The sequence below is a fragment of the Balaenoptera acutorostrata genome, chromosome 17, assembly GCF_949987535.1.
Source record: "Balaenoptera acutorostrata chromosome 17, mBalAcu1.1, whole genome shotgun sequence".
In the NCBI taxonomy this organism is placed as follows: domain Eukaryota; kingdom Metazoa; phylum Chordata; class Mammalia; order Artiodactyla; family Balaenopteridae; genus Balaenoptera; species Balaenoptera acutorostrata.
The window spans coordinates 60,508,804-60,530,938 of record NC_080080.1 but is presented as its reverse complement, the minus strand read 5'-3'; positions in this window follow the sequence as shown (position 1 = coordinate 60,530,938).

Sequence of the window (22,135 nt, the reverse complement as noted above, 5' to 3'; positions counted from 1 at the left end):
GTTAGGAGCTTTCTTCTCTAGCCAAGAATTCTAATGATAATTTTGTCCCAACTGGCCAGAGCTCTCAGATTGCTCTGAGATCTGTCGGTGAAAAAAAATCAGCACAAACAATAAAGAGGCTCTTTAGTCTTAGAAGAAAACAACAAAGAGTAAAGGCTGGTTCTAGGTCTAGGGCAATAGTGTAATATCAGTATAAGACAAAATATTAGTTTCTTCCAAAACCCACTTGTTACTACTGTGTATATTTTTGCAGCAAAATATCTTTTCTACATTGTCAGCATTGAAGTAAATTTACTATTTAGGTAGCATTTGAATTATCATATACTCAAAGCCTAGAAATAATCTCCTAGGCTGAAATGACATTAAATCTTATTTTGGCCATTGTAGTGTATTCTCCAGTCCTAAAAAGGTGTGAGGAAATGTGCCAATATTAATGCCAGGATTCAAAATGAGTTCTTTAGCTTGCTTCCTTCAGGATCTTCTGCCCTCAGACCCATGTATTTACTTAATGCCTCAGATTATTGTATGTGTCACATCTTTCCAACTAGAAGACAAGCTCCTTTAAGGGGAGTAACTAGTCTCATCAACATCGAATTTACCCCAACACCAGTGCTTTCAAAATGTGTGTTGCTTAGTATATGTTTGACCGTAAGAAGTTATAGAAACAATTCTATTCTAACTAAATAATAATGATATTACTACTACTATTTCTACTACCACTGCTAATAAAATGTATGAAATAGAGTATAAATGGGAAAATAAAGATAACACTGGAAATCCCAGATTATAACATGAATTATCCCAAAGCCACTGGCCAATCCGTCGACTGTAAACAGTTACTTGTGAATTGGTCAACATTTAAGTGCATAATTGAGAGAAGGGTTAAAACAAATTTTATTACCAAAAAACACAATTTTTATACCTACAAGTTTTGAGCTCAACTAACCTGCAGTTTTAATAGAAATAGATGAGATCCAAAGTATTCATTCAGGTTCCTAAATGATCCATTCCCTATCTTTCCTTATGAAACAATCAATTATAACTCTAATAATTTGTCAAGGATTCACCAATCTCTACTTCTTTTACTTTCCAAGGTTTGGTATCATTACAAAATCAAGTCCTTTGGCAGAATTTCATAGTTTCAAAATCCCTCATCAATATTATTCACTGGGATCAAATAATATGAAAATTGAAAAAACACTGGCTATGTGCTGAGAAGTGATCCTTCAGTGATTCACTCGAGGTGCACTAGCATTCAGGCTACACCTGAGGTGGAATTTGGATTCCAAAGTGGACCTTTAAACCACAGCTCATCTTGTCTTGTTAAAACCGTTAGAAATAAACCTGTTGCCTGACCTTTGAGATTCTGCAAAGAGACCATATTTAGATCTTCTGTCTCTTTTAACCTCCCTAGCCCCCTTCTCTACTTTCAGAATAGTGATTCCCAGAGAAGTACAATGAGTTCAAACAGTGTGGTTAAAAGGGTAATTGGTCTGCTCTGCAGCCAAGTTACTCACAGAATAAATAAGTTGGCTTTCACAGTTGTTCATTTCTTCATGGGCTTTGTTTAGAGGGGTCTCAGCTCAAGCAAGCAGCCTGTCAGCAGCCTGAAATAACTGTGGAAATCTAATGGCATATATGTAAAATATGTCTATGAAACCTTTTATTCAATCTTAGATGCATGATTTTACTACTTCTTTAGGCCTGGAAAAGTATATTCAGCTAAAAAAGGACGGAAAAGAAAATTTGTATAGTACCTCACGCCCTAGAACCTTATTTTACCCCTGTTTCATCAGAAAATGATGTATAGTGTAAGAAACATTTTTTTAATTATTTGATCAAATATTTAAGTGTACTAAATCTCTGTATTTATTAAAGCAAACATAGTTGCCTTTCTGTCGCTTTCTAAAAGAAAGCAAAAGATACAGTTCTTTTTTCTTAAGACTCAGGGTTTATGGATATTAATTATTACACTATGTTGACACCCAGACATGTTTATAGGAGGCTTCTGAGACCTACAGAGCTATTTATTCCCATACTAAATGGCACTGCTTTTTCCTCTGCCTTCTGCTTGTATTTTTTCTGTTGCGATTATATCCTACTGAGGCTGCTACGTGTCTTTGTTTGATTTGAGGTTCTAAAGGTAAGACTGTATATTCTCCTTTTTACAGAATAATGATGGGTTTTATGACTGTTTGCCCTCAGAAGCCTCCTTTTCCACTCATTCTCATTTCATGTCTATGGTGAGGTGTCTAAAACAGATGAGTTAGCTCTGAACTAGTGATATATAAATCAATTATTATTTCATTCATATTCAAAGTGGCTCCTCCTAAAATAGTGGCCTTCCTGCCTGTGGGATGTAGTCTAATCTACCGCCTGGATCTACACCCACCAACGTCCATATTTTGTCTGTCGTTACCTTGGACACTTGTAGGAACTGACTGAGTTTCTGTTTCTATAGTGGCCATTGACAGACAAATGGATAAAGCAAATATGGCACATATGTAGAATGGAATGTTATTCAGCCTTAAAAAATAAAGGAACCTTGCCATTTGCAACAACTTGGATGAACCTTGAGGGCATGATGCTAAGTGAAATAAGTCAGAGAGAAAAAGACAAACACTGCATAATCTCACTTTTACGTGTAATCTAAAAAAGCTGCACTCACAGACACTGAGTAGAATGGTGGCCGTCAAGGGCTGGGGAGTGGAGGAAATGGGGAGTTGTTGGTCAAAGGGTATAACCTTCCAGTTATAAGATGAATAAATCCTGGAAGTCTGATGTACAGCATGCTGACTGTAGTTAACAACACTCTATTGCATACTCAAAAGTTTCTGAGATAGTAGATCTTACATGTTCTCATCACACGCACACACACACAAAAGGTAATTAATTGTGTAAGGTCATGGATGCGTTAACTAACCTTATTGTGGCAATCATTTTGCAATGTATACATGTATCAAATTATGAGGTTGTACACCTTAAACTTATACAGTGTTATATGTCAGTTATATCTCAATAAAACTGGAAAGAAGAAAAAGATTCAAATGGAGAAGGGTGAGGCTGGTAGAAAAAAGCCACTGCCTTGAGCAGTACCTAGGTGGGTGGAAAGCCATGGGCCTCTATTAGCACTGCTGGGTAGGCTCTGTTCCCACGTGTGGGGAGGGGGTAGGACAGCACAGCTGTGATCCTTATTGCAGACCCCAGGCAGCCTCAGGCAACTTTTCAGAGTTAGATGCTGAAAACCAATAAATGAAATTATAAGGAAGAATTACATAAATGCCTTTATTCTACTTCTGGTCCTCTTGGCAACTTTTTCCATCTAAAAGCTGCACCCTGCAGTTCTCAAAGCAGGAACATTAACATGAATCAGAAGTTTCCAAACTTGTCATCATCGACCCCTACACCAAAAGAAAAGTTGAAATTTTATGACCCCTAGTATATGAAGCATCTTGTGTGTTTTTAATATTTATCAAGAGAACATTTAACAGTTACCTACTACGTGCCAAGAGAAAATAAAAATAAGACACAGACTTTAAATGCAGACTTTGTTCCAGTATTATTCTTCCTTTTGACTTCAGTATAAGAGCTATTGAGCTATTTGGTGTCCAAGTAAGGGGATAAGCAGGCGATTACAGAATCCTGTGATCTCTTCCCAAAGTTTGCAACTATAGGGTTGGTCCTAGAATTGCTCAATAACTTTTTATTTTGATTTAAGTGGAAACTAAAAGACCTTTCTGTCCCAAAGTAACTCTGCTTTGTGGAGACTGGAGGTGCCCTGAAATTGACTCAAGATACTATTTATTTGTTTAAACAGTTAAATGAGTAGTTTCTATTTAACAAGTGAGCACAAATTTTCACAACAGTACCTACCCCACGACATAGCTCAGACGAAAACTCTGAGGAAAAGGAAAACTATATGGGCAAAAAGTCCAGGTTCCATCCACTGTACATGGGATATTGATAGGCTTGTAAAACTTACAGAGGTACCTAGGGGTACCTAGGAACCCTGGGCATTTAGTATACAGATCAGCAAAGGATGGTGGAAAATAAGACAACACCAGGTCAGGGGACAAATTAAGTAGGTGAAGCTGGTCCTTTATATTCTTTTCCCTTCTGATATACCACTGCTCTTTCCTGTCCAGAATCTGTTCTGTATCCTCAGTAGGCCTACACACACACACACACACACACACACACAGAGAGACACGTGTGTAGCACACAAACATGCACGCATGCATTCATGTACACATACATGGAGTCCCCAGTCTTCTCAGTTAAAATTCAGCTTGTAGTAACTAAAGAAAATTTATAATGCCCTATATTTTATAGATTTTAAAAATACTTGCACTTTAATAGAAAACTTTTAATGTCTGAAAATCCTTTCTGACAAAGGAAGCTATTTCTGATATTGGAGGTTGACAGTTTCACAGAGAAAACTTCAGGAGCACAGAGACATGCCTGACCCTCTCCCCACACACTGTCTGGGGAGAATTCACCAACACATAGGCTCAATCCCTCTGCTAAATCAAAATCAAGTTTACCAACACCATTATTTCACAGAGAATACCCTACCTCATGTTAGGCATTCACATGTATTTTATTTGTTGAAGAGAGGAAGAAGATATAAAGGAGGGAATCATCCAAAATTACAGAGTACAACATTTAAGTCAATATAGATATTTAAATTTAAGGTAAAATTAAATTATAATTTGAAATTATATGTGGAGTTTTATTTCCTAAAGAATATTTTGGAAAGTTAAACTCCTATTTTAACTTATATTTTCAGAGAAGGTATTTGGTCCAAATGAAGAATATCTTCAATTATTCTTTTATTGCAAGCAAAAAAGGAATTATATTTTTTTTCATGAAATATGGTTGTTTGACAACAAAAGAAAAAATATTTTATATTTTTAGAAACAACAGTCAGGCTACTGATATTCTTAATTAGTTTTAATAAATCTGAATGCTTCTTATCATCTACTCTTTAGCTTGTACCTGAGGAGTTGAATACCTCCGGGAAGATACGTACTCCAGAACTGTAAATATGCAGTTCACAGAGCCCACCACCAGAGGGCAATAAAGAAGTAAAATCTTGAAGCCATGTAGTGAAAATAGTGGGAGTTTAAATAAAAGCAACATTTCACAGTATGCTTTTCTGCCCAATGTTATATATAATAACTTAATGGATTATATGTACATGGATTCTGAAAAGTCAGCAGCACACTTCACTGGTCAATTTCCATGATAAGGGGAACATAATTTGAGTGTGGAAAAACAGTATACTTACATCTTAAAATTCCACCCCTACAGAATCTACTCACTATTGAAAAATGGTAAGAATAATAGCTTTCTGTGTCTCAGTGACCAGTTAACATTTTCAAGAGTAGAATTTATCTTCCTATGATGCTCAAATGCACAGGAAAAATGCATATCTAGGACAATGGATAAACTCTATATGACATGTGAAAATAATTATTCAAATGGAAAAAGTATAAGATCTACAAGGAACAGTTTTATATGCATTAGTGTGGATATATACATAAAGAGGCTCTAAGAAACATAGAAATCACTTCCAGGAAGTAATTTTAGGTAGAAGAGAATTAACATGGATGAGGAAGAAAAGAGAGTTGGTTTTTAAAATAGTTTCATTTACTTGTTTTTTCTGTTTGTTTATTTATTTGTTTTATTTGGTCTTTGGAATATAAGGAAACAGTGGCTTTCAGATCAGTATCCCAGTGGAACAAAGGCACCGAGGTCTATACTGGAGCCCAGCCATTGTTTGACTATCTTGTAATAATACTGGTGAAATACAACCAAATCATTTGAACTACAAGCATCCTCTCTGACAATAATCTTAAGACATCAACATTATATATAAAAGAAAGTAAAGAGAGAATACTGTTTTCTTTAGAGAGAAAATACAGATTCTGGATCAAATCAATAATGTCAGCAAACCTCATGGGTATAAAATATTCTGCTGCCTATCATTTAGAATATGCCTCTAGAAGAGGGAAACTGGGTGATAATTTCCCCAGATTTTATATTTAATTCAAATATTTTAGATAAGAGGCATCTCTAGTAAAACATTGTATTATTGATTTTTTCCAATATGATAGCTCACAGGAGTTCCTCTTTCCTTCTCAAATACATATGGGGAAATGGAGGTGGGTGTGGGTTAGAGGAACTATCTAAATAGAGCATAGTAATCAACAGTTTGTTTTTTAAAAATAGAAATTTCTATTTAAATTGCTTCCAGAGACAGAAACACACAGAGACAATTCCATGTGACAACAGTGGAAGAGACCACAGTGATGCAGCTGCAAATCAAAAAATGCCAACACCAGTGATTGATGGCCACCACCAGAAGCTGGTTAAGACAAAGAAGGATCCTCCCCTTGAGGCGTCAGAAAGAACATGGCCCTCTCAACACTTTGAGTTTGAACTTCTGGCCTCTAGAGCTGTGATAAAATAAATTTCTGTTCTTTTAAGCTAACAAGTTTGTGGTTCTTGTTATGGTAGCCCTAGAGATGACAGTATTTGATTCCTGAGATGGCAACTGTATTTTGACTATGTAATGACTATTCCAAGATGATAAACAGACACAAAGATAAAGGCACAACTGATACTAAGCCCAGTTCTTTTTATTCCCAGAATAATAAATGATTTTTAAATTAATTTAGATCTCTTTGTCTAACCCCTCTGCTTTTCAAAAGAGTATGTGGGACCAATCAAGTATTAGTATGTTATACTTTTATTTTAATTCATCTCAAATTATTTCTAATTCTCCTTATGAGTTCTTACTTGACCCATGAATTATTTAGGAATATATTGTTTAATTTCCATTTGTGATTTTCAACAAATTTCTTTCTGCTAACGATTTCTTATTGCATTCTGTTGTCATCTGAGACCACTCTTTGTATTGTTTATATCCTTTTAAATGTACTGAAATTTGTTTTATGGCCTAGCATATAGTATATCCATGTGCATTTGAAAAGAATGTATATTCTGATACTGTTGGGTGGAATGTTTTATAGATGGCTGTTAGGTCTAGTTGATTGATAATGTTGTTCAAGTTTTTTAGTTTCTTGTTGATTTTCTGTCTGTTCTGCTATTGAAAGAAGGATATTAAAGTATCCAACTATTATTGTAGAACTGTCTGTTTCTCTTTTCCATTGCATCGATTTTGCTTCATTATATTTTGAAGTTCTGTTGCTAGGTGCATATAAGTTTATAATTATTATATATTCTAGATGGAATAATCATATTATCATTTTAAAATGTCTTTGTCTCTAGTAAAAATTTTCATCTTAAAATATATTTTTTTCTGATATTTTCTTAGCCACTCCAGTTTTGTTGTTGTTGTTTTGTTTTGTTTTGTTGTTACTGTTATGGTATATCTATTCCAACCCTTTTACACGTCACCTATATATTTTCTTGACTCTAAAGTGGGTCACTTGTAGGCAGCGTATGTTTGGATCATGTTTTTCAATTTTTTATTCAGTCTGAAATTTCTGTCTTTAGGTGGAATGTTTAACCTTTTTATATTAAATGTAATTAATATTTAATTTTGTAATTTTATATTAAATGTAATTCATGTAGGATTTATGTCCAACATTTGTGATTTATTTTCCAAGAGTCTCATTTTTTTTCCTAATTCCTCTTCCTCTATTACTGACTCATTTGTTGTTGTTGTTGTTAAAGAGATATTTTTTAGTGTACAATGTCAATCCCCTTATCTTTTACTATATTTTTGAATTATATTCTTAATGCTTGCTCTAAGGATTACAAATAACATCTTAAGTAGAAGCATCTAGTTTTGATTAATACCAATTTAATTTCAATAGTATAAAAAACTTTTCTCCTCCTTTACATTGCCCTCCTTTGTGCTGTTACTGATATAAAAATTACATCTTTATACATTATATGCCTATAAACAGTTATAATGATTACTTTATGTAGGTGCCTTTTAAATCAGATAGAAAAAAAAGTTAGAATAAAATACATTTATATTATTTTTTATATTTACCTCTGCAGTTACCTTTCTTGATGTTCTTTATTTCTTCATATGGATTTAAGTTACTGACTTATGCTTTTATTTTTGTCTGAAAGGCTCACTTTAGTATTTCTTGTAGCACAAGTCTGATAGGAAAAAATTCTCTTAAGTTTTTAATAAAAGTATTGAAATTTTCATGTCATCCTTCTGCAATGGCCATTGTAATCCCTGCATCATTCCAACTCTAGTAGATATGTTGCCAAAGTGAGCATTTAGTATCTACTTTTATATGGTACAAAATTTAAAGTGTTAAAGATTATGAAGTTATAGACACAGGTTTATTTGTTTAGAGACCATTTCAAGAGCATATTTGGGCAATGCTATTATTGGCACTACAAATTCAGTGCTACCATGTAGCAAGATAAAATAGATGAACCTCAAGTCATGATATTTTTTCCTGATACATAAGGTTAAGGTTAATTATCAGTTGTCACATTTTTTCCAGTATTTATTAGTTAGCTTTTAACTTAGCATAAGTGAAATAAACGATGGTAAGTTTTGCATTAATTCCTGACCCAAAACACAGAACTTTTGAAGATGAAAGTCGATTAGCAGAGCTTTGTGTTTCCTGTGAAAAATAAATCTGTCCCACCCCCTGAAAAATTCATGAATATTTTACAAATTGTATGTTCAGGAAGCTATTCTAGCCTTCTATTTTTTTTAAAAAAAACACTATTTAGAAATATTTATTTCCTTCATGTAGTAGCAATATAGATGTTATTTAGAAAATTTATAGTGAATTTTGGTTTGCTCATCTTCTGAAAAACTCCTAAGAAAACACATACTTCTGAGAATTTCAGCCTTATTTCTATATAAGTTATCTAATCTATAAAACATTATGCATGCTTTGGATAATCATCTAAATAATTACTATTCTAGCCTTTTAAATGGTTTCAGCGCACACATAATTTTCTCTACTCACACCCCCATTTTTCCCAGTTAAATTGATTAAGTGATATTTTTTCTTTCGTCCCTTATTATATTTAGGTATGTTTAGGCCTCCTCTTCTGAACTCATTTCCTGGTAACAAAGAAGTAAGGCACAGATGCTGATTCTGACTCCCAGGGAAGTTTAGGCTCTGGCATGCTGGACTAGGTAGGGCCTACCATCACCCTGTTCATGTGGAATATGTGGAATTGGTGAGCTTCTAAACATCTCAAAGAGACGTTTAACAAGACTGAAGCTTCTGGAGAGAGAATGTATTTTATTGCCATCATTTTAATTTCACCATATGTCTAGATAATTCATGCTCTTGGTGAAAAATTCAAAAGTAACAGTAGTGGATGAAAAGTAATTCTTTTATACAGTTTTCCTGAAGCTACTCATTTCCCCCTCCTAGAGGTAATCATTTTTACCAGTTTCTTTTACATTTTTCAGGGACAGTTTAGGCATATATTAACATGTGCTATATAGAGGATAATTCCTCTTATTAGGGTAAATTTGTGTGCTTTTTTTTTTTTTTTCTGAATTGTAGTATGCAGGAATCTGAAGTCTCTGGCTAAGAGGAGAGTTAAAAAGAGAGAAGTTAGCTTCAGTATGATCTTTATTATCTCCTCATTCTCTCTTATCCAAATATCATCTTTGCATCTCATCAGTAAAAGTGAGATTCATTGGTTTTGACTGTGCTGATCTGCTCATTCAGGGAAAAGGATGGTGTGGTTCTGGGGTTCTGAACTATATAGATCTACACATTCATGAACATGCTGAAATCCTGTCTGGGTTTTTCTATGCTTTGGGTACAGCAGTCATGCTGCTCTCTGCCTTTTAATATCATCTTGGGGATTCGCTTTACCTCTCTCCTTAATTGAATCTCTTGTTTTCTGTGTCCGATATTTTCCTCATTTTTAGTTTGCTATCTCATATTCATTGAACATACAGTACAGTTGCTTTGTGAGAAACAGTATGTAGTAAGCATATTTTTTGAGATTGTGCACATATCCAAGTCTTTATTCTAACCTTTGCTTAAATGATAGTTTAAGCAAGTATAGAACTCTAGGTTAGATATCATTTTCCTTCAGAATATTGAATATATGAATCCATCAATCTACCTTTCAGCATTGCTGTTGAGTATTCTGAAGCAATTATGACTCTTAATGATATATGTATGTGTTTTTTTAAAAATTTCTCTCTTCTTGTGAGTAAATGGAACCGTATATTTGTTCCTAAGGGTTGTTCCTAACTTCACAATGATATGCTTACTTTAATCTGTTATCTTGGGTATTTGGTAGATCCTTTCCATTAAGACATTTATGTTCTTTGTGTTAGGAAATCCACTTCCGAAACTCCTCCTTCTAAAAGTTTTCTCTGATATGTCCTTCTGGAACTCATATTATTCAGATATTGCATCTCTTGAATGGGCTTTCCAACTTTCTCTCTTTTTTTCCACCTATCTGTCTTTTTGTTCTATTTCTTATAGATTTTCCAAATTCATCTTCCAGATCGTCTGTTTTTTTCTGCTTATTCGCTAGTGTGTTTATAATGCTTTCAGAAAGAAGCTTAAGGGTTGAAATAAGGATGCCTAGAAGCACTAGCACATAGGGCAAAGGGCTGGGAACTGTGATACACATTCATCTATATTTCTTTAGATTTCGTGAAAGGTGCTTAGCACATAATAGACTCTCAATAAATAAATGGTTGTGGAATAAATAAGTAGATAAATAAGTAATAAATCCTAGATTCTAGTCCCAACGTATACTTCTTTCCCACTTCACATTGGCATGGTAGTGTCCTCTCTTGGTTTCGTTTTCTAACTAGCAATTTCTAGTTACATTTTCTCTCTGCCACTGAGAGAATTAACATTATTTGATTCTAGCAATGTTGTATATATCTATAAATATCTATATATATATAGATATATGCACACATACAAATTTTAGTTAACTGAAATTTTTAAATCATCTCATATATAGAACTTGCTATACAGGTAAAGAGTGATTTAAGATGGGGAAAAGAATAGAGCTCTTTAGTACTTGAAATCCACTAATAATCTGTTCCAATTTCTTATATTTTTGCTAGACCTGAACTATTTACCTTTAGTAGATAAACCAGAAAAAGCAGCAGTACTGCAATTGGTAAACTAAGTTATTTGAATACATTTCAAAATGATTTCTATATCATGTATTATACAGAGATCCAGCCATCCACATTGGTTCATTAAAATGTAAAACAGTTTCATACAATTCTACTCATTAAGCAGGGGTCACACAAAGAATTCTCCTGTGACATGGAACAGTGTGAAAGGTTTATGCATTTTGATACTGATTAAAGGGAGGCTATCAGGCTTTGTCTTCCAGTAATTTCATATTTTTTTAAAAGTTTAAAAATGAGTCTTCCAAATTCTAGACATCTATACCTTTAAATCAGTTAGGCAACAGCTAGATCTTTTAAAATGTTTGATTCCATTTGCCAATCCATTTGTTTAAAAAGCATACTTTTCATTCCTCTTTTTAAATAAAAGCGTTGTCTGCACTGATTCCATCATTACCATTGAAAATGTTTATCTTGCAAATGAAAAAGTACAGTACAAGTTAGAAACACTGATACATCTTCTGACATTATTCATTTAGAAGCTAGTTCTCAAATTGTCATTACATTTACCACATAAAAATTACAAATGATTTGTTTGGAGACCTACAGCTATTTCTAAATTCAAGATGTTTAGACAACTGTAGATAAAGTTTCATTATCAGACTGAACTAAATATGCTGTAATTATGAATAAATCAGGATGATTTCTGCTCTGTGAACTTAAGTTATTAATGTACTCAGGCCAAGCATCAGGAAACATCATTCTTCAAAATTATACAAGTGTATTTCTCAGTCAAAAATGTAAAAAATAATGTTTGAAAATCAAGGTCAAGGATTGGTTGGATGATGCTTATGTTTCTATCATCTGATTGTTTCCATCTTTGTTTTATGAAACACAGACTAGGCTTGTACTTCCACAAGGCCTGTGTTTCCCTATTTATTAGCACTTATCACACTTGAAATTATTAGTTAAATATCTATTTTCTTCAATAAACAATAGGTTCATTAGGCCAGGGACCTCTGCTGTCTTATTTTCTTCTGTATGTCTACACTATCATATTAGGTGCCAAAGAATATTTGTTGAAAGACTGAGTTAATTAATGATAAATGAATGGAGAAGCCTACTTTATCAGGCTGACAACTGAACTAGAGAATGGAAGTTGGAAAATTTGAATTGAATTTCCACAATTTTTATATAGTGATAATTTGTTTAAAATTTGGTATGCAAAATGTTATATACAATAGAGTTAACAAATAGTAGAGAAAAGTGATGGCAGAGGGAGCTGAAGATGTAGATTTCAAGTTACCTGAGTCCTAGGAAAAGTGAGAACCAAAAGAAATTTATATTCTCTATTTAAGTATTTAAGAAACAGAACTTAAGAATTTATCAGTATACTGAATTGTTAGGATTTCTAGACTAATCATAATTCATTCAAATGACATATGAGATGCAGACCTCTCAGAATATTTACCATGTTAATCAAATGAAGAATTACACTGAAATTTGAGTTTACTTTTCCATTATATCAAAATTTTGTACTTAGGTAAAGATGAGATTGACATTTTGGAGAACTGTTTTCTCAGTACAGAAAACTTTTGTTTATTTTACATTTTGTGTTCTTAAAGTGATTTTCCAATATTTTCTTTTTATATACTGATATTTTATTTGTAAAGAAATATGTAATATTTCCCTGTAGGCATGACGAACATGACTAGAATGCTACATAGCAGTGCTTTAGATATAATCTAAAAATTGTCCTTATGTGCAATAGCAGAGACCAATGATTCATGAAATTGCTCAGTGTTGGACATAGTCCTTCTTATAGAACTAATAGTTTATATGAGACATTTTTCTTCAAACGTTGAAATCAAAATATAAACTCTCCTCAGTATGTCAGCATTTACATTAAAATGAATTTTTTACTCATGGGAAAAGCTTTAATTAAGTGTATTTAAAAGTTTGGAAATCAGCAGGACATCTTTGTGAACAATTTAAATGTTTCTCTCCCTACTTGGTTTGGAATAAAATAAGAAACGGGGAAAAATAATACTCAACCCAGGAGGGAGGTCCTTCTTTTGCCTACCAACAAAGCTATTAACTTATCTGCAGCTGTACCAGTAAACTCATCTCCCCTTCTCTGAAAGGGAAGAAATGTCCATTTCCTACCAAAGGTTATTGCTCTTTTTGTGCTCAGGGTCCCATCCCATTTCACCACTCAAGATTCCACTTTTGAAACTAGCTCTTTTTGTCCTGCATCATCAATTTCTTCCTTTATGCTTGATTATTCTCCAAAATACATAAGTATATCCTAATATCTCTCATTTTATTTATTTTTAAAGCATATATTAGTAACTTTCATTCTACCAAAAAAGTTTCCTTTGTTTAAAATCTCTGTCCATAAAATCTATGTCTCTTCTAACAATCACTGTGAGATACAAGAAAACCATTTCATATCTCCTTAGATGAGGTTTTCCTTGAGTACCCAAGGTAAGAACCCTCCACTGCTTTCTATCATGTCTCATTGTTAATTTCCTTTATTTTACCAATTACAGTCTGAACATATTATAATAATTTTATAACTTGTTCATTTAATCTTTCTCCTCAAAGTAGCATGTCGACTCTTTGAGGCAGATCCTTTAACTCTCTCGTTCATCCCTATATCTTAAACTCCTAACAAAGCTCAGAACATAGTGGTTACCTAATATGTGTGTATAGAATGAATGAAAGACCTATATCACTTCCTTTAGAAGAATTAACAGTCAACCCTAAGTAACTGTGCAAAAGAGGCAAAATGTCTTGTTGCCACTTGCATTTCTCTATCCTTCCTCCCTTCTTCCTTATAAATACCTTGTACCCTCTTGTTTTTTAGTGTAATATTCTGCCCAGTATTTTGCCCTTTAAACAGACTTTATTCTCCAAATTAATCACTTATTTCAATAATTACTCAGCTCAAGTAGTCCATGTCCTTTAGAGAATGTTATTTAATTAATTCATAATGAAGCAGAAATTAAGATTTGTATTTTCTTCCCTGCCTGATTTTCCAAGTACATCTTAAGTTACTCAAAGGAGCAATCATTTTGTGGTTGGCAGGAAATCAGGCTCTCTCTGATTCTCCAAACATCTTCACTAATTCCCAAAGAAATCTGTGTAACTGTTCCCCAAACAACTTTTACTACTTCTTCCACTATCATGTAATATTGGTTTGGAGAATAGATACTAGATTTTCTAAAACTACTTTCATCATCTTTACCCTTCCAAACCTTATTCTTCTCCTGCTTTTCTCATCTTTATTTTTTATAAATTTATTTATTTATTTATTTTTGGCTGTGTTGGGTCTTCGTTTCTGTGCGAGGGCTTTCTCCAGTTGCGGCGAGTGGGGGCCACTCTTCATCGCGGTGCGCGGGCCTCTTACTGTCGCGGCCTCTCCTGTTGTGGAGCACAGGCTCCAGACGCGCAGGCTCAGTAGCTGTGGCTCACGGGCTTAGTTGCTCCGCGGCATGTGGGATCTTCCCAGACCAGGGCTCGAACCCGTGTGCCCTGCATTGGCAGGCAGATTCTCAACCACTGCGCCACCAGGGAAGCCCTCTCATCTTTATTAATGGGACCATCATCTATCTTGATGATATAAATGACCATCATGATATGACTTTATTGCTCAAGGCACAAAAAGATTTTCAACTTCTTTCACCGCCTATATATTTAGTCACCAAGTGCTGTCAGTCCTACCTGAAAAATAACATGAAATCCATCCATGTTTTTCTTATTTACATTTCCACTTGTTCTTTCTTAGTTGAGGACGTTGAACTGTGCCAGTGAGATAAGCCCTCCTCCACTCAACCCCTTCTCTAAACAGCTAGTATGGTCTTGCTGAAATGCCAATTTTCAGGCTATTTCTACATATTTCATTTTCATACATGAAAATAATTCTTTAAGGATCTAGCCCTTGCCTTCCTTCTCAAAGTGAACTCTCAACTTTGCCATATAGAGAATATGGTAATTATAACTAAAACATCAACTTTATTGAGGATTTACCCTGTTCCACATGGCATTCTAAATATTCTACCTGAATAATCTCATCTATTTCTTATAACAACACACTAAGAAAAAAGTACTATCATTAAAATAAATTTTAAAAGGAATAAAGTGAAGCCTAGAGAGGTTAAGTAATTTTCCCACACTGGTGAAGGGAGCCAGGATTCAAACCCAGGCTAGTCTGCCTCCAGAACTCACATTCTTGTTTAAAAAAAATTTTTAATTGAAATATATTCGACATATAACACTGTGTAATTTCAAGGTGCGTGACGTGTTGATTTGATACATTTATATACTGCAGTATGATTGCCATTGTAGCTTTAGCTAGCACCCCTTTGACATCAAATAATTATCATTTCTTAACGACCACACTCTACAGTGTCTTGCTATTTCCACATTAAACAAACAAAGAAAAAGGCTGTGTTGTCTCTTGTCTCTATCATCATTGCCGTGCAAAGAATCTGAGGCTTAGAGAGGGTAGATAAATTTCTCAAGTTTGCAAGTCTAGTAAAATTATAAGTTGACCCTGAACCCAGGCTACCCTGAATCCACCTTGCTGTCCCTCTTCTGCCGTTGGACTCTCTGGCCCCTAAGATGAGATGGAGAGCCCCACAAACACTCCATCTTCCAACATATTGTTGATCACGGACTGCAATTAGTGGACTTTGTTAAATGCCTTGAGGGCTATACATGACAATGTTTAAGAAAGGAACGATGCTGTAGGAGGATGCTGGCTATTTCCTTCTCTCCAAATGCCATCTCTATCAGCAGTTTAAAGTCAATTTGGGAGAACATCAAATCTATGCAATTTTCTTTTGAACTATGAAGAGAAAACATTAATTTGTATGAACTAAAGCATGTGATTAAAGCATGAAATTCTTTCCAGTCGTGACAGTGAGAAATGTTTGAAATGAATTAGTCTCCATACCACATTAATGCAGTCATCCCAAGTGCCAATAGCCAGGAACACTTCAATGGTTCAAGTGCACCCTGAGTGGTTACCCAAACTGCATGTAGATTCAGAAACAGCTTCTGTTTTGAGTGAGGATCAAGAGGTGCTGAAATTCGATAGGACATTGTCATTATAAGTCAGATCTGGCAAATGCTTTAATACCCAACACAAACTACAACTCTAAAATTATTTTACTTTTTTCCCCCAAGGCATAGAGTGTCAGAAGATATTTCAGACATTCCTTACACTGAAAAAGAAGTGAACACATCTGAACATATCTGTGGGCTAAAAAATTAGCCTACAGATTTTTTGCTGTTGTTGATCACAGACCATATAGTTTCAAATAAACAATTATAAAAACAGTGTGCAATAGTTCTAACCCATGATCTATATTAAAAATCAGTTAATTTTGAAAGTATATTTATTACAAGTAGGTATGAATCATAAATATCCTTTGGCACAATAGATAAATATATACTTTTATAGTATCTAAACCTCCTCTATCTTGGTAGAAAGACAAGCTTAGCTATTGTAATTGGTATGGACAGACATTCATTCTATAAATATTTAGGCTCTGACATTCGAAGTATGTAACTGAGAAGAGCCAAACCCAGTCCTGATGACGAACTGAATAAACTGAGGAAGATATAAACATAAGCAAGGCAGTTTCTTTATTGCATTATGTTTTATTTACTTTTAGACACTATGTATGAATAAAGTCACAGGTGTCCTGTCTCCCACTATGATTTCACTGGAGAGTTTGACTTTCTGGCTCTTCTGTTTCTACAGTAACATTATTCAAAAGATAAACCCATTTCACTTTTATTAACTAGGAAGTAATTTAATATGGATGATTTGAATAATTCTTTATGAAAATATATCTTTTATGACAAATATGTTGCTTGAAGTGTTAGGGTCTGATACATGACAATCTAAACCGTTATTACACATTGCAAAATGGTCAAAGGCAAGTTCTAGCTGTATCAAGCTGAAACCTTCCTTACTCCCAATAATTCTCCCATTAAGACACAAACATAATCATGCCAATTCCAGAGGCAGAACATATGAACAGAGCAATCTGTTTAAAATAGTACTACTGCTGGGAAAACACAAGAACATAAGAAAAAATCTCTACTGGAAGGAAAAGGCAAATAGCAAAAATAATTAACTTTAAAGTTAGAGACAGAGAAAAACTCTCTTCAAAAATGATATAGAGGGCTTCCCTGGTGGTGCAGTGGTCAAGAATCTGCCTTCCAGTGCAGGGGACACAGGTTTGAGCCCTGGTCCGGGAAGATCCCACATGTGGCGGAGCAACTAAGCCTGTGCACCACAACTACTGAACCTGCGCTCTAGAGCCCGTGAGCCACAACTACTGAACCCGCGTGCCACAACTACTGAAGCCCACGTGCCTAGAGCCCGTGCTCCACAACAAGGAAAGCCACCACAATGAGAAGTCCGTGTACCACAACGAAGAGTAGCTCCTGCTCGACGCAACTAGAGAAAGCCCACACACAGCAACGAAGACTCAACACAGCCAAAAATAAATAATTTTTTTAAAAAAATCAGTTAAAAAAAAAAAAAGATAATATAGACAACTACGTATGTACAGCATTGGTGGAAAAGAATTCAGAATAAAATGTGGTGGCCCCCAAGCTGTAAGCTTATTCAGCTTTCTGCTTTCCGGAGAACTGCTTGTCTCTCTCTTGGTATGCACTCCTGACGCTGCGGTATTGAGCGTAAAAAAGGAAAATGGCTTGCGGCCAGTTTCGCTCCAGGTGCCTGCTCTGCATCTAAGAGCCCCTGGTTGTTCCCCAGAAGAAGGACGTGCTGCCCTGAGGGGGAAGTCTGTATCTCCAAAGAATGGCCCATAAGGCATGCTGACGCATAGATAGTGGTGCATAGACAGTGGTGCATAGATAGTGGTGCATAGATAGTGGTGCATAGATAGTGGTGCATAGATAGTGGTGCATAGATAGTGGCGACAGAATTATGCGGAAATACAAGGTTTACTGATTTATTGTCTGATATTCGTCCCGTACTAAACCTATATATACATTCATGCTCTTTGAATAAACTTGCCTTGCAACCATCAGTTGTCTTGGCCCTTCTGACCCCATACTGGTGCTTTTCAGTTCCTTACCCCTCACCGCCAGGAACTTCTAGCTTTCTGCAGCCGGTCTGCGGCAATAAAACACTCAAGAAAAATCATAATTACTGTATTTATTGTCAGTGATAATAAAAAAAGCCGTCTTTTTCAAGATAAAATCTTGGAATATCTGTTTACTGATATGGATGGCATGTTGTGTTTCACTGGATGTTTCTTTGTTATAAGTGTTATCAATATGATCAAAAAATAATTGGACCAAATATAAACTTAAATGCACTAGGTTAAATGTCAAGTGTGTTGGCAAGCTACTTCCATTATGACTGACAGCAGATCTGATGCTTTCTCATGCTACCGCATTCATGGCCCAGGTTGATTCTGTCAAGCACGGTGTTTTTCTCTCACAGCTCCACATTTCCACAATTTAACACATTCCAAGGTAGATGAGATCATAGGACACATGAGTAACATCACCACCATCACCAACATTGTTTTTCTTCTGCAGCTTTTATACTCAACTTGAGTGTAAGCCTCCTGCAGGCAGGAACAGGGACTATTTTGTAGAGGTTCCCTGTTCCATGTCCATTACCTAATATAGTGCTTGGTACAGGGCAGGTGCTGAATAAAGATTTGTTGAATGGTCAGATGAATGAGTGAATACTATTACAAGTTGATAACATCTAATTCCTTTCAAATACTTATAATATTGTTTCAATAAAATAATAAAAAACAGAGAAATGAAAGCCCCTTAATAAACTTTTATTCCAATGTTTTCACTCAAATGAAAATCTCCATAACAACAGCAGCAGCAAGCTCTTTTGTGTCAGTACTATGCTAACTGCTATGCACACAGTAGAACTTTTTTAAATTAATTTTTATTGGAGTATAGTTGCTTTACAATGTTGTGTTAGTTTCTTCTGTACAGTAAAGTGAATCAGCTATACATATGTATATATGTATATATCCCCTCTTTTTTGGATTTCCTTTCCATTTAGAACTTTTAATACCAGTATTGAGGAGGTAAATACAATTATTTTCCTTTTACAAATGGGGAAATGAGGCACATAAAGTTTAAGACACATGTGAATGGCCCACAGCTAGAAAGTGGTAAAGCCAAAATTCTAACCACTGCTGGAAAAGCTCAAATATCAAGTCAAATTAAGTTTGGCTGAGAGTAAAAGAAACCCAAGGCTGGTTTGGCAGCTGTGCTCTACAAAGTTTTTAGGAACAGAGATTCCAACCACATTACTGCTCTAACATACCTAGGCTGTGTCTTTTATCCTCAGATTCTAAAGCAATATCTCTCTTCCAGGGAGCAAGATGGAGGAAGAATCAAAAAGAGTAGCAAGGAATACCTGACAACCATGTCTTAAGGAAGACTCCTGGAAACTGACACATTTTCTTATATCTCATTGACCAAAAGTTAGTCACTATCATGAGTTGAATTGTGTCCTTCAAAATTCATGTCGAAGTCCTAATCCTCGATACCTCAGAATATGACTTCATTTAAAAATAGAGCCATTGAAGATGTAATTAGTTAAGATGAGGTCATACTGGAGTAGGGTGGGCCCCTGATCCAATATGACTGGTGTCTTTATAAAAAGAATGCCATGCACAGAGCCAGGCATGAACACAGGAAGGGTACCATGTGAAGACTGGAATTAAGCTGCATAAGCCGAGGAACTACCAGATGCTAGGAGACAGGCCTGGAACAGATTTTTTCCTGGCAACTTCAGTAGGAGCATGGCTCAGCTGACACCTTCATCTTGGACCACTAGCCTCTAGAACTGTGAGACAATATATTTCTGTTGTTTAAGCCACTCGGTTTGTAGTATTTTGTTAAGGTAGCCCTAGCAAACCAATACGGTAACCTTTAAGGTGGTCTGGAAAAATTTAGTTTTTTGGCGCTATGTTTAGTTAAAATTTGAAAAAAAAGAAAATGATTATTGTAGGACAACAGGCAGTCTCTGCCAAACTATGCAACACTCTGCGAGGTGGTCTCAGCATTTCATTGAATCTGTCACTATTAATTGTGAAAGGTATATTATTACATTATATTTTGAACTACCTAGAAATAAAAAATGCTAGCAATTTAACTATGATAGGTCACCTACTATAAGGTGCATCCTTATTTCAGAGATGTTAAATGTGAAAAAAAGAAATGGGCATCTTAGAATCAATGAAATACAGTAAATGTTCTATAGACAATTTAGTTATAACAGTAAACACAGAAAATAAATTGTTTACATGGGCTATAATTCAATAGTTTGCATTCTAGCTTATATAAAACAAAATGACTTGTCTTACTATAGGAATTTTAAAAGTTTATATAAGATAATCAGATACAAAGGATATAAAAATATCCAAATGGATATTGATATAGATATAAATATATAAAAATAAACCTGTTCTTTGATTAACTTTGTTCAAAATACTTCCACTAGATTAGTGGAATGTAGTATTAGTGGTATCATATACTCCCTTTAAATCAAAGTAACATTTGGTATCAGTTACGCTTATTTTACAAAGAACAGATAATTTGGGGTGGTGGTTTCATGAAAGAAATGTAATGCCCCTTTTTCTAGCAAATAAAAAATAATAGTACTGCTTTAATTGAAAATAATATAAAGAGGGTCTAATAAGTGAGATAAAAACTGTAAAATCAAATGCAGTAATAATTTTCTTGTTTAAAAAGTTTGCTTTTATTTTCCTTTTCTCTATGAAACTCAGTCCCATTTACTTGAATTATTCTTCTCATTATGTATTGGCTAAACTTCTCTAGAAGTAACTGGGATTTTTCATTTTAGTCCCAAAGGAAAATGTTAATTGCATGTCGCCATGACAAGTTGAATTATTAAGACATATATTACTAGATAATTCTACAACTCTCTAATTTTAGAGAATCTGATCAAGAAATCCACTTTCTTAGATGTAGCTGAGATCTAAAAAAAAATGCAAAGCATCTGTTTCACAATTAGCAAGGAACAATGTAAGGATGAGTTAACTTGCTAAACCAGGGGCAGAGAAAGAAACCAGAGTCTCCCACTGTGCAAGCTTTGATGATTTTACATTTGTGAACCCATAACTGAGTTTAATTCAGCAACTGACCTGTGAAACAGCAGCAGTTATTAATATTAATAACTATTACAGTATTTAGAATATCCCCACAGTATTACAGAACACAGTAAAACCAATTTGAGATTCAATTACATCAATAAACAGCTAAAACATTAGTAAAGATATTTGCTAACACAAAGAAGGAAATGCTTAGAGTCTAAAGAGGGCATTTGCAAGGCAAGGAGCTGGGCTGCCAGTAAGGCTTGCTGGACACTGTTGCTTTAAGCAAAGCAGCCTCTGGCCAGATATATTTGGGGGGAGGTGGAGTCAAGTGGTGATAATAATTTCAATAAAGGGAGGGGACAGGGGAACAGTCAAATGTGTTTAGCAAAATGGAGGTGATAAGTAATTCATTCTAATAATTTAAATTAGGTATTTGTAAAACTAAAAGAAGACAGGATAAAAACAAGGACACTGGAAGTATAGAACAACTTAAGAGCTCTAGACAGCAAGAGATTCACCTTCAGCAGAAATTCATTTTATACAAAAAATTTAGATCATAAAATTATTATCAAAGTTTTTGTCCTGAAGACTTTGAGTCAAGAAAAGTGAAAAAGGAATTTTCTCCCATTTTAATAAGTAAATGCAGTTTTTAAAATACCTAACAAAGAACAAATTCAGCAAAATTTCTTTTGGCACCTGGCCTGTTAGTGAACCTCTTCCTACTTTCTGAGTAGCTCAATCCTAACTCCATTTTCTTTAAAGATCATCTAAAATGTTAAATGTTTTGTGTGGTCTTTCCTGATCTGTGTGAGGAAATACACGCTCTCTAGATGGTATTTTTCCAATTGTACTTCATCTCCAAGATCACTTAAATGCTTGACTTATCTACATTCTAGGTCAGGAG